The sequence below is a fragment of the Manis pentadactyla genome, chromosome 3 (genome assembly GCF_030020395.1).
Source record: "Manis pentadactyla isolate mManPen7 chromosome 3, mManPen7.hap1, whole genome shotgun sequence".
Classification (NCBI taxonomy): domain Eukaryota; kingdom Metazoa; phylum Chordata; class Mammalia; order Pholidota; family Manidae; genus Manis; species Manis pentadactyla.
The window spans coordinates 162,045,573-162,059,899 of record NC_080021.1 but is presented as its reverse complement, the minus strand read 5'-3'; the positions used below and the strand labels follow the sequence as shown (position 1 = coordinate 162,059,899).

At 38.6% G+C, this 14,327-nt stretch overlaps 1 long non-coding RNA gene across 1 annotated transcript in view; it reads right to left on the bottom strand.

Moving 5' to 3' along the window:
* The window catches only part of LOC130683188 (uncharacterized), a 44,377-nt gene extending 31,388 nt beyond the window's left edge, over positions 1-12,989 (bottom strand). The window contains exons 1-2 of the long non-coding RNA XR_008996803.1: positions 12,917-12,989; positions 9,245-9,430 (exon numbers count right to left, since the gene is read on the bottom strand). This is a non-coding gene — a long non-coding RNA (uncharacterized LOC130683188). The remainder of the gene's footprint in view (positions 1-9,244; positions 9,431-12,916) is intronic.
* Between the last annotated feature and the right edge of the window lie 1,338 nt (positions 12,990-14,327).

Below are 14,327 nucleotides of genomic sequence, written 5' to 3'. Positions count from 1 at the left end.
TTCTCTGAGCCCTCTCAGTATCTTCCTTTATAAAATGGAGGTGATAATAAGCACCTCACTGGGTTACAGAGATTATCAAATACAGTATCTTTGTGAAATCCCAGTACAGGATAGATAAATGATACCTGTTAGTCTCCTTCCCTCCCTTTCTTCTTTCCAGGACTGACTGGATCATGGCTGAATTACTTAAACAACAAAAGAACTTGTTTGCCATGCCAATGGCAGGACTTAAGCTTCTCTCAGTCTGTGAAGCAGAGTTTGAGGGAAGTCTATGCTTCTTTCCACATTATTGTATATTTCTACGGGCAAACACTGTCTGTGTATGTCAGTGTTTGTGAAGGGACAGTTCGTTCACAGCATTGTTATATATCAGGATGGTCATGGGAGAAAGAGACACTTCTGCCAGACGTCACTCATCTGTGCATTTCCCATGGCACCTAACACAGTACCTAAGAATTCAGTCATTGTCCCTGGATAGTGGGATACTTGTCAGCTGAGAAACTGAGACAGGTCAATATGGACCAGTTTCTAGACCCTCTGGTATTCCCATTTGGATTTCATTTGGGACAAGGGTAGGTTCAGTTCATCCAGAAATGTGAGAAGATATGTTGTCACCTCAAATCTTGAACTAACCATCTTGTTTACTGAATATATTATAGAGATCCTTTCCTGGCCAGACTGTGCATAATGAATATTCTAATGGACCTGCTATCTTCTCTTCAAATGGTTAATTTCTTCCTCTATTCCAACGCCTTGTGAATGGTCTCCAGGGCTGTTCTTGGTAAAGGAAGGGAAGGTCTTGTTTAGTATTAATGATCATAGTGGCAGGTTCACAGTATCACCTCCTTCCTGGGAAGGAAAAGATCACTTCACTGGCATTTATCAAGGGAGTTTCCACTGGGGACCAAGAGCATAGCCGCCATTCCACTCCACTGTGGCATAGTGGGAAATGGCAGATTCACTACCAACTGCTATTTGCTACAATTTCCTAATCTAGAAACAAATGAAGCTACAAAGACAACAGGGATGGAGAGGGGAAAAAATACAACAGAATTTTAATTTAATTAGGGATTATTCTAAATTCTAACCCTATAATTTATAAAAATTATTTGTGGGTATAACTTGTGATATTTTCCTTATTTCCTATATCTTTGCATGAAAAAGCTCCTTTGAAACCCAGAAGAGTTAAATAGTCAATCTCATGTCCACCTGACATTGCTGAATCAGGGCAAATAGGCAATTGAGTCTCTTTGTGCAACACTAGCATTTTACAGGAATGTAGCACAATAAACCAAGAACAATTTGCACCCTTGCCCCACCCCCATCAGAAAAGGAATTGGAAATTCTAAAAAATTTATAAGAATTTATTTGGTGACGTTCATCATTGGCAAGGAGTTTTTCCCTTAAAGGATTATGAGGTATTCTTTTTGATGCCTTAAAAATCTTCCTCTAGGTCCATAAAGAAAAGTATTATGTTTTGCTGTGTGCCCCAGCCTCTCCACACACTCCCAGCTCCTCTCACCCAGGCTGCCACTAAAGAAGTCAGGGCATGGGGCTGGCCTTGGGGGATCTCTCCCTGCCTCCGCCCTCAGATGACAGCAGGACTTCCCGCAGTTCTCCCCATGTCTTCTCCCAGTTTCTCCACCACTCACCACCCCGCATGCAGGGAAGGAGCTTCTGACCACTGAGAGTTCCAGGCTGCCCTCTTCTCTCCCTGCTTTTGTGTAATGAAGGCTTGCCTCAGGTGAGTAAGAGCCTAGAAGGACACTGGAATCACATCACCTCCGATGGCATCTGTGCTCAGCTGTTTTGTCAGCTTCTCTCTAGTTGGATTACTTGGGGGCACATAATAGTTTGAGTTTCAGTTTTATAACCCGAGTTGTTGAAAGATTAATTAGGCTTGCACACATAAAATGTTGAGCCTAGTGTCTGGCACAAAATAAGCACCAAATAAAAAGGAGAAGTAACTTCTTCTATATATGATGTGTTTGATAATACTTTCCTAAGTTTCCAGTAGGTATGTATAGGTTTCCTTCTCACAATAGGTAGGAAGGTATCTACTAAGAGTTGAGAAACTAAGTAGTATACACTTCTGAAATTTTGAAAAAGGTACCAAAATCTCGCTCTTTTTCTTTCTCCCTCTCAATCTGTGTGCATGTGTGTATGTCTGTGTTTGAGGAATGGCATGTACCATAACTCTTGGTTTTATAATTGAGGTGCATGCAACAATCCATAACCATATGATGAATTTCCATTGTTTCAAGTATTCCATTTGCCAAAACACACTTTAAGGGTGAATGTTTTCATGCTCTCCATGGAGGAAATATTTGCAACCATTATAAAGTGAGGACACTGAGAAGGATTCAAAGCTAAGACACTAAAGAATCACAATTTAGACATTAGGAGAGCAGCATTGGAGAGCCAGTGCTTGCAGAGTGCAAGCAGGGCTGGGGGCCTTTCTGTTACCCAAATAAATCCTTTCCCTGCATTCTATACTTCTATGAGTATCTTAAGTCACTTATTCTGTGTAAGCAAGTAGACTAAGGACATTGAAAGCAGTTCTATTTCTTAAAATTTTGCCCTAAGATTATTGGTATCCCAGTGTCTGTACTGGACAAATATTAGGTATGCATTCATTAATTCAAACGTTTGAAAACTAACTTGATTCACTGGGTACTGCATGGTATGTGGGAAGGTAGAAGAAAAAGGAGAAATGAGTCTGCACTTTGACAGTAGCCCATGCACTCACTAGACATCATGCTGCTTTCTTCTCCTTACTTGTAGCAGCCACTGGTCTATCTGCAGTAAGGACATTCATGATTCCCAGAACTCTAAGAATTTATATCTCAGTTATGCACAGGCTCTCCTATTTTTTTATACTCATTTTTTTAATACTACTTATTCTCTAAGACATAGTAGGTACTCAGTTTCTTCTAGGTTGTTTAACACCTCAGCCATGCCTCCCATCTTCTTAGCTCTGCTTAGCATTGTACTTAGCCATTCCTAGTATGGCTCTAATGTCAGCTTCTCCATGTGCTTGATTCTCCTAACCTTGATTCTCACTAAATACTAGGTTTGAGCCACATTCTACCATACTTTTTGTTTGATTATATGAAATCCCCTCCACCCCCTTTCCCTTTAAGATAATGTAGCTAGAGGACAGTGAGTGTGGGAGGAGGAATATTAGGAGATGTGATCTGAGAAGACTAAAAGCCACATTATCCAGGGCTTATTCCCAAGGGTAAGGACTTTTGTAGTTATTCTAAATGTGATGAGAATTTTGAGTAGTGATAAAGTCATTATATTCCTGAAGGACCACTCTCACTGCTATGTGGAAAATAGACCATACGAGGATGGGAGCAGAAAGGTAAGCTAAGAGGCTACTGCACTAATCAGTGTGAACATTGAGGGTGTCTTTGATGTGGTGGTAGCACAGTGCAGTTGATGAGAAAAGGCAGAATCACTGATATCTGTAAGTAGATATTGATGGTAGTATCAACAGGGATTTGCTAATGGATTAGATACAGGTTGTGAATGAGAAAAAATGACTCCAAAGTTTTGACCTAAGTAGTTGGTTGAATTTTCTAAGATGTAGAAAGAGGTAGTATAGAAGGTAGGAATAAAGATTTCTTTCTTTGTGGGGGTCACATATATTTGAATACCTGTTAGATTCCTATGAGAGATGTCATGGGATGGTTGTGTATATGAGTCTGGCGTACAGAGGAGAAAATGCTGAAGCTATAAAATTAGGTATGTTCAGTGTGTAGATGGCATTTACATAAATACATCAGATGTCAGAATGTGATGTGTCAAGAGAGAAGAGAAGAAGCCCTAGGGATTCCAGTGATCAGACATCAGAGTTTTGAAAAGAACTGGAAAAGAGGCTGACAAAAAGTGATCAGTGAGGTCGGAAAAAAAGTGATCAATGAGTTCGGAAAAAAAGCATAAAAATATGATGAACTGGAAGCCAAATTATAATACGTTGTTCAAAAAGAAAAGAGCGAAGCATTGAGTGCTTCTGGTAGTTTAAGAGCAAAGAGTAAGGGGAATTGGCCGTCATTTGGATTTAGCAACGGAAAGTCACTCATGAACTTGACAACAATTTCTGTAAAGTGGTAGAAGACAAAGCACGACTGGAGTGAGTTAAAGAGGGAGAGAATGAGATGAACGGACAACCATAAATATGGACAACTCTGTTTCAGAGTCTGCTGCAAAATGTATCAGAACGCGACAGTACCTGGAGGATAGTAACTGGAGACAAGGTAGAAAGGTATCTGATTGTCTGTTCGTAAGATGAGAAAACTAAGAGCATGTTTATTCTCTTGAAAATAGTCTGGTAGAAAGAGTAAAGTTCCTAACGTGTTTGGAGCAATGCTTCTCAGGAGGTAAGGGAAGATGGACATAGTGCACAAGGAGAAGAATTGGTCTTAGAAACGTAGGGAGTTTCTTCCTTGTTTGAATTAATTAACGGGCTGGCTTGACTATTTTAAATAAAAGATTGTTTAACTGAGAGACCATTATATACACTTCAGATTGTATTTATAGTGATCATTTATTATGTTTTCCTGCTTTCCGGCACCTTTTGAACCCCTAAATTTTTTTGAGAACCTTTTTTTTTTTTTTTTTACCTGAGTCCTGCCTCCTCCTGGTAAAGCTACACAACTCATTTCCTAACCTATCCTCCCTGCTGGGTGCGGTAAAATGATCCATTTCCTCCAATAAGACACACCCACATGAGACTGAAAATGAAAAGCGATTAGCAGAAGAGCAGAATCCATTTCCTGGCGAAGATAGTATCCAGTGTGACTACTTTGATTAAAGGGCTGTGTCTCATGTAGAATTCTGGCATCGGAGTGGCAGACAATGGTGGATGCAGTAAAGCTGAGTTCCTGGTGCTTAAGAGACAGAGAGATTCTGAACTGAAGCATCTAGAGCTGGATGGAGACAGTTTTTTGTTTGTTTGTTTGTTTGTTTGTTTTTTATCAGACTGCTTCTGTAGAGTGATTTAGCATATTATTCCACAAAGTATAGGATTGAGCCTGATTTTCTAGCCCTCCTGTGAGTCTGAGGAGGTCCTTATATTTTGAATGAAGTCCCTTTTTTTCTTTATCAGCCAGACCCAGTTTCTGTTACTTAAAGTTAAGAATTCTGCCTAGTACAGTGTTTAAGGAACCTAGCAAATGGTAAAACTGCTTAACTACTCTCCTCAGGTTATTTTTTGTTATAGGGTTTTTTGTTATGTAAATGGATAAAGGAAATAAATGGTGACAATGAAAAATGAATTTTCAACACAGCAAACATCTCTTAATTTTCAGAGCATTTGAGGATAGTAGCTGTAACATCTGTGATATCCCTTTTGTGATATACATGAAATCATAACTGCTGAAGAGAAAAACACAATAAATAATGTAAAAATGAAAAGGGGATTAATAGAGACATTTGGGACAGAATATTTGAAACGGGTACTTTTCCAGAATATCTTAGACTTAAATACACAAGCACATGTGTGCATGCATATGTAGATGTGCTCCATGTACACATGTGCAGAGTCTAAAAACAAAGACACCTTGTAAATAACTACCCCAAACCCTAGCTGTAACCATAGCAACTGAAACTATTCATTTTCTGTCTCAAACAATGTGTGCAAGTCTGTCTCACTAACAATTCAGAAGGGGACATTGACAAATGATCACTATATTCACCCAGCCATTTTAAGTAGGAAAGCATTTGGCTGAATTCTAATTTGACCAATGAATATTTAACTGATAATGCTGCCAGATAAGATATTGGCCAAAAGAGAAGGAAGAGAAATGAAACTGGAGTTGCTATCATGCAAAAATCCTTTAATGAAGGACATGAAAGGAATGTTGTGAATTTTGCACTGAAAATCTGTTCTGTATTGGGAGATGGAGAGCAGCTGGCCCACAATTTAGAAACTTTGAAGATTCTGTGACCTCTAGAATGTCTAAGTCATGGAGGGTGATTTTTCCTCCTTTGTTTAATGTTTTGTGTTTTCAAGAGAGTAAGAAAAAAATGCCTTAAAATGTTTTAACTTCAAGGCAACAGAAATAAAATGAAGTAATGGAGCATTGGAAATTCAGACAGCCCAGGTCCTAAACCTGACAAGCTTTTCCTCTTCATAAACTGCATTGCATTACAACATCCCAGACCAACTTGTTGATTTTGAAGCTCCACTGGTCCCAGGAATGTGCAGTACTAAAGCTCAAAGAGATCCAAACTCACGTTAAATTTTTAAGCAGGTTTCATAATAATGATTAATATTTAATGAGTATTCATTATTTGTCAGGCCCTCTTCTTAGTATACTGGCTCCATTAATTTTCACAAAGATTCTCTGAAATGAGCACTATTTTTAGTTCCATTTTGTGTAGAGTGAAACCAGAGTTCAGATGTGTAAAATAACTTGCCCGAGGTTGTACGGAAATTAACTAAAGGAGGATCTGGGAATTGAATCTGTTACCTCTCTAGAAATCCACTGCTGAGCCACTATATTCTGTCTTTTATTTTTCTATTTATCTAATCTTTATCTCCTCTGTCCTTTTTCTCTTTTCCTGTTAATCACTTGTTTTCATAAAGTATAAAGACATAAATTAGAGGAAGAGAAATACAGTAAATACATTGTATAGTTGTGCCTAACATATAATAATCATTTGATAAATTTTATGGATGGCAGTTACTTACATGTATATACATTTATTATTTGCTATATTGGGTTTCATTGCTCAGCACATTTTGTGTGTGTGTAGGAAGGTTATTGAGTGGTCAAGCTGCAACCAGAAGGTTATTTGGAAACCATTACATAGGAGTGAGATCATACAGTAGAAAATCATAAGGCTATAGTCAACAAGCTAAGAGAAACCAGGGCATCCATCCAGGGCCAGTCTGTCTACTACATCCAATAGACACAATGCCAGGACTAGGACCTTCTCAAGGTCTTACTAACATGGATAAATCCTGGGAAAAAAAAAAACAAAACAAAACGCTGGCTCTAAATACAAAAACAAAATTGCACAATCAAAATTCCTAGATATTTATTTCCATGTCTACAAAATGAAACGTATGTCAACTTCACTTATTACTATGGTTTGTATGGTTGAAGACAAATTGCAAGCATCCCAGAGAATGTATGAGAATTTGACTCATGATAAATTATCAATTTATCAATTAGTCAATTTATCACTGACTAGTGATAAATTAAATGAGTGACCTGCAGCCACATATTTTTGAAAGCAAATTAATAAATGTCTTTTTCAAAAACCTTACCCCAAGAGTGTATGTTTAGTAAGAAAGTGGGTGCATTTAAATATGTGTCCTAAAGGGTAGTGTGAGAAGGACCTGTGAAGTCTCAAAATGGCCCTGCATCTATCTGTCACATGGGGATATTCCTCCTGCTGAGGAGAAACAGTATTAGAATTAGCTAGCCTGGAACCTCTTTTCCTTGGATAGCCAAGGAGACATGATATTAATTTCCTTACATGATTGGTAGGTAACTACTGATGGTCAAATGTGTCATCTTCCCCCAAAGGTCTCCTTCTCACTATTCATCTTTCCTTAGTCCATATTGCACTTAAAGTTGGTTGTCGCCAAATAAAGTGATGATTTCTCCACTCCAGAAAAAAATTAATTGGTTTATAGAATGCTGCTCCTACACATCCTGGCATTCTATAAAGTAGCCTCAGTGTTAACAGAGGCTACATTAGCATAACAATAGTAGGCTGCATTAAATAGCCCAGGAAAGAAAGAGATCCTATTTAATTTCAAAGGGCAGAGATTTCTCTGTTAAACTCCTGATAGGCAGACTCACTGCAGGGACATTTAGGCAAAATGCGGGTCAGCCAGGCTCACTGAGAAGCCATTCGTGGGTCACCACGACTCTGCTACTTCTGAAAGCAGTGATCAAAAGGGAGACTTTATTGCCTTCACTTATTTAGTGCTTTGAACATATGTGATCTGATCTTGTGGCCCTAAATCTCCTAAAGAAACAGTTCTCTTTCCGGCTCCCCAGTGCCCTGGATTCAGACCTGCCCTCTGCTCATCACCAAGGGATCCGGGGCCCCGGGGTTACGAGTTCCCACCTGAAGATCCGCAGAGGGCTGAGCCGGGTTCATCCCAGGACCGACAAGCCTGGCCTGAAAGAGCCTCCCCAGTGAGGTCAGTGTGTGGTAGAAAATGCTAGAAGACAGGCCCAAGGAGCAGGGAAAGAGATCAAGGGCCCAAGTTAAAAACCATAAATGGTTTAATTACAGCAAAGAAGGAAGGATGATGGAACAGTAGATTCTCCCTCGGAGCCGCTGGAAGAAACCAACCTGCTGACACCTTGACTTCAGACTCCTGTCCTTGTGAACTGTGATGGAATAAATTTCTTTTGCTTTAAGTCACCCAGTTTGGGGTAATTTGTTACATCAAATTGCAAATATGCATTATATCCCTAATTCCATAGCAAAGTGCCTGGCCCAGAGCAAGGGTTCAGTAATTATCTGTGGGAGGAAGATAGGTGGGTTGATTCTTCCCCTTTCTCTACATCTTTTCCTAGTTTAGTATTTCTCTAAGTGTAATTCTTTAGAATCACTTAGGACCTTATTAAAAATGAAGATTCCCAGGACCACCCCAAAGCGGCTGTGTCAAAATCTCAGGGGCTGAGAATATGTTTTTGTAAGACTCTCCCATGGAAGATCTCACACTCATGAACATTTCTGAACTGGTGCTCTTTTTTATTTTAATTCTTAAGGCCCTTTGAATTTTATAAAAGGCATTTCTCCAGCCCTTCAGACTATGAAGCTATTGGGAAGAGGCTTGCCTCCTTGCAGGAGGTATGAGGCTGACCTCCTCCTTAACGCAGCTGGGAATTTCTCGGGCAGAATGCTCCAGCTGTCAGTGCCTTTTTACCTTGAGGATACACCTGGCTGCTTGACATGACCCCATATCCTGTTTAGAGGTGAGATTTCATTTTGATAGTTTCCTCAAGGAAAGAATCAAAGTCAGAGTAAGGGAGATTATGTAGAAACCCTCTATTCTTAGGACTGTTTTCCCCAAACAGTATTGTCCCCATAGCATTACATACAAACTTTTAGATTTCCAACTTCAGCTACATTTCACCTATTAAAACACTTGTTTCTCAAAAGATAGGTGACAGTTTATTACAAATAAGCTGTTTTGCATTCCATAGTTATTGCCATTTACAACATTCTCAGCTGATTTGCTGAATCCTCAAATCAAAACACATACCAGGCTACCAGCTCCAGCAGGCATCTGCAAATCGGGCTGTGCTCTTTCTGCTGTGTGCCTCCCCACAGAGACCTGCTGTTGGCATTCATGTGGGTGTGGCCACATGTGGTGGGGCCAGCTACCCTTCCAGGCATCTTTCTTTGTGATTTTTAATCCTGCTGCTCAGGATGCCTCCTTCATGCACACCTGGAAGAACAACCCAAAAGTAAAACAAGAATTGGAGAGGTTAGTTCAGCTCCATGACTTTGCACTAAGTCTGGGAGGATTTGTACGCCTGTGTGAAGGGATCTGTTGCAAAATCCAAGTGGATCATGGAGTGAGGGTGACTATTAAGTCAAAGAGGCAGGGGAGGATGAAAGGGAAGCATCACAGAACATGCAGAAGCACTTTGAGCTCGCTGGGGTGTCTTGACTTCAAATAATCACCTGTGTGCAACATTAAACCTCTGGCTTTGAATAATAAACTACAGTGTAAACTCCTCTTACGACAGACTAAGTCACGGACACCAGAATTTGAAGAGGCTTTGTAGTGACATTTCCATCACTAGGAAAATAAAACGTATCCAACTCCTGCTAATATTTTTTCTCTTGCAAATCAAACAACACGATCCATCCTTGTCACACTGTCTTGAAACCTCAAGGTTACCTTCAGTTGGCCCTAACTCTCCCCCCATCTTATATCATGTCTGTCACAAATCACCATCAATGTTTTCAATGAGACAATGGTCCCAAATGTTCCATTCCTAAGGTTGGGCCAAATGCTCTGGGTCAGCCCCTGGCTCTGGTGACTTTCTTACCAATTGTAACACTTGTTGCCTGCACCCTTCTTGTGAAAATGCAATCACCTCCTGCTTGTCACTCACCCAGGCTCAAGGGCAGGAAAAGTCTGACTCACTGCTTTACTCTTCCTTTCTTCCACTCATATGCCCAAGGCCTTTCCTCTCTCCCTATTACTCTCATCTCTACCCTCATAGGAGGCTGCACACTTGAGTTTCTGCTCAGCCACCTTGATATTGCCTTTGAAGACTAGGGAAAGTCCTGACATGGATTTTTTTTTCCTTTCTTTTTTAAAGGACATAATATGTTTAACAGTTTTACTTGCTAATAATAAAAACAGCTACTATTTATTGAACACCTTATATGTCCCAAGGACTTTGCTAATACCACATAGAAACCAATTCAGCAGGTCTGATTTGGAAACTAAAGCATCTACATTTTCAGCAAGCACACCAGTGTAAATCACTCATGTAGACAGATTGATATATACTGTGGGCAACTGTATAATGCATTATTATATCTATTTGGGGGTCAAGAAATTGCTAGGGTTTCTTTGTATTATTTATGTTGTTCTTGCTTAGTCACGTGCTCTAATAGGAAAATGTTTTATTCTTTGGTTTTTAAAACTTACTGGTTTTATATGCTAGCAATGTTTTTTTCAATGCTCCTTCCCTATCCACGATTATTGGAGAATGGGAATTGACTCTAATGGTCACTGTGCAGATAAACAAGGAATACTCTGTGGTCTAGAGTACACAATGGGAAGATTGGTAATCCTACTACTTTAGGACTGGAAAAGCCTTTAGAGATCACATCATCTTAAGTAGAGGGGATATTATGCATCAAAATTTTTCATTTTAAAAAAGTTGGTCAAAAGTAATACAAGGTATCAGTATGGTGGGCAACTGAGTGAGGAAAAATATAGGTATTACATTGTCAATAGGTACCAAGAAAACAAGAAAGGGGCAATGTGCCTGGCAAGTATTGAAGTTAAATATAAAAATTCAACTTGTGCTGGCCAATGAGATGTGAACTAAAACAACTTATATCACTTCTGTTTAGAAGCTTTAATCACCATGTGTAATTCTCCATATCTTTTCCTGAGTCAACAATCATGGAAATATGTGCAAAACAGAGCTTACATCAACCTGGGCCCCCAAGTGACCAGGATGAGCAGACTTCTCCTGGTGGTACACATTGAAGCCACTGGAATCAGGAGGTTGTCACCATGAAATTCTGGCCTGTTTGACTAATATATTACTCTTCTGTTTCTCTTAAGCTGGGCCAATTCATTGATAGTAATGAGGAGGAAGAGGAAGAGGAGGAGAACAATCACAACTAACATTTATCTAGAGTTTACTATGGTCTCAGCACTGTGTCAAATGCTTTACAGGTTCATGTTATTTAACCTTTGTAACAACACAATGAGAAAAAATTTTCACGAGCCTGATTTTATAGTTAAGAAAACTGAGGTACAAAATGTTTAAATTAGAAGTCCAAGATCATATCAGAACTAGGTTTGAGACCACGCATTCTGATTCTAGAACTTGTCTTTAGCTAGTTGGTAAGGGAACAATGCTAATCCCTAAAGTGCATTCTAAAAAACACTCGTTTTATGGATTGTTGACTAGCATTACTTAAGAAATGGATTTAAATCTTGTTTTAAATATGTTCATGAAACACTGTTTTAAGGAGAATAAAGCAGACTTTTTAAATCTTAGAACTTCTTGGTGTTGTCACGATCTGCTCGATCCTTTAAAATCTCTGCTTGAGCTTGTTTTCATTCTCATGTTTCTGGCCCAAGATTTCTTGTTCCACATCTACACACCTGTTCATAACTCACAAGGAGTAGTATTCCTCTCCATTCCTGTGCTGTTGGTTTGAACCTCAATACTCTGTGTGATTTTCCATTCGGTTGGTTCCTTGGGCAGGGGCATCTTATGTTTGGGGTAAGAATTCTTGAGCACAGCCTTCTGCTTCACAATTTCTAGGTCCTTTTGTTTTTTTATTCAGCCCCACCCACTATGTGTAGACAGATAGGTAGTAAGAACTTTTCCTGATCTTCTTTCCAATTATTTTCCTTTATATATTTCCAGAAGCTTCTCTCATTGCTATTCTTTCCATTGAGATCATTCAAAGTTTCCAAGTTTTTATCACTTCCTTCTCCATATTCCATTTGAAACTTTCTAAAGCATGCCAGCTATTCTTTAATCAAATATGGTTTTCCCAATTTTCATGAATTATGGGTGATTAAAAAATCTGATAGTGGCAGTTGGAATTTTAGGAATGGATTCTAAATAATCCAGAATCTCAGTAATTTTCCAGTAAAAAAGACTAAAGGTTTCTCTAATCTTTAAAAAGACCAATCTTGTCTATAGGGCTGCATCAATGGGCTTTGGGATAATCCAGGTGGAAGATATCTTTTGAAGTATTGTACATGGGACTCAGAAGGAATCTGACCAAAAACAGAAAACAAAAACCAAAACAAAAGAAAACAACCTTGGGGAGGGGTTGGGTGGGTGGGTGAAGTGGGTGAGGAGGATAAAGAGGCATAAAATCCCAATCATAATATAAATTGGTCACAGGGATGGAAGTGCAGCATGGAGACTGTAGCCAGTGATCCTGTAACATCTTTCTATGTTGACAGATAGTAACTGCTCTAGTAGGGGTAAGGATTTAATAATGTGGGTAACTGTTGAATCACTGCTACCTACTTGAAACCAATAAAATATTGTATGTCAACTATACTTCAATAAAAACTGATTAATTAACTAATTAATTAATTTAAAAAAGCAGCCTGAACAAGGTCTGGGATCTTTAGGACAATTCAAGTTTTTATATCACTTTGAAAATTTGGTGAATGTTGTCAAATTTTTCTCCATGAAATTACTCTTACCTCCATCCATGACAAACACTGTTCCTTTCAGACCCCTGGCGTCCATCCACCTGTCCCTTAGGTGAAGAATGCCTGATAAAGGAAACAGGGATGATGTAAATTGTGTTATAAATGAATGTGAACACCATGAGCACATTGTTCTTCTTAAGACTTAAATGAAGCCAGACTTTACCACCGTGTGCTGAATGGGACTGCAAATTTTGTCCTCTTTCCAGTCTATTTTTGGCAATCGGGATGTCTTCAGCCATAATGGACAATATGAAACAGTCAACTCAATGTTTGAGGGTTATCGTATTTTTAAGGTAATGGTTAAAAAATAAAATTTGGCAAAACCATGCAAATAGTAATGTGTTTTCACAATTCTGAGCCAAGTGTTCAACAAATCTGAAATACTAAAAACAACCCTTGTTCTCTTCCCTCTCAATAAAATCTATAAATACCATCAAGAGAGAATATATCTGGGTTAAATATAAACATCACAATACTTTTCTAGTTTTGCAATTTGAAATAGCCACTTTTCTGCCATTGAAAATCACTGATTATTCAGAGCTAGTTACAGAGAGCAAAATATCTATGTGATTGCATGGTTTTGTACCATCACATAATGCCGTGCACAAAAGGCTGATTACCTTCCATTTGCACTTCTTGTTAAAACTGGGTTAATAAGAGACTTCACAAGGATATTCTCCTCCTCCTCATAAGGAATTTTTCATAGAAATGCAATGTAATAATTAAAATTATTTTATTACTAAAGAAAGAATTAGTCTATTGTACAATTTTGTGGTGGTTAACAATATCTCATCATTAATGTATTTACTGATTAAAACACTTGCTTTATAGGAAGTAAATTTTGGATTCCTATGTATGTCTAATGCTGGTTTCAGTGAGTCTTGAGTCCAACAATTTAGAGCTACATTCAACTTAAGATTTATAGACTTAAGGTGATCATTTACAGTCTCTATATACTGTCAGCAGTAATCAGTTAGCACTGTTTCATTACCAGTGTAGCTCTGTAGGAAATGTAAGTTATTTAAGGCAGCTTTTTTGGAATAAATGACTTTCTATTTAAAAATATATATGATGATTTTCATAAGTATTCAATAGGCAGAATGTAGTAAGGAGCAAGAAACACAGTTGATATAAGTAATATGTTTCTTGATAGAGAAATTGGGAGAGAGGAATGCGCAGTGGAATCAGAGATGGGTTTTTCATTTCTAATCTTGAATTCATTCAGTCCCTTCCTGTAGCAGCACCACTATCTCCCTAGATGTAAAATGAGTGACTGAGGCTGGTTCCTATGAAAACTCCCCAGCTTTATGAGACTCTTAAGAGTAGCAGGATCCCCCAGAATGGAAAAGGTACATAAATGGGAGAGAGAAAAGAAGAAATTTTCATGTTTAATTACTCCTTC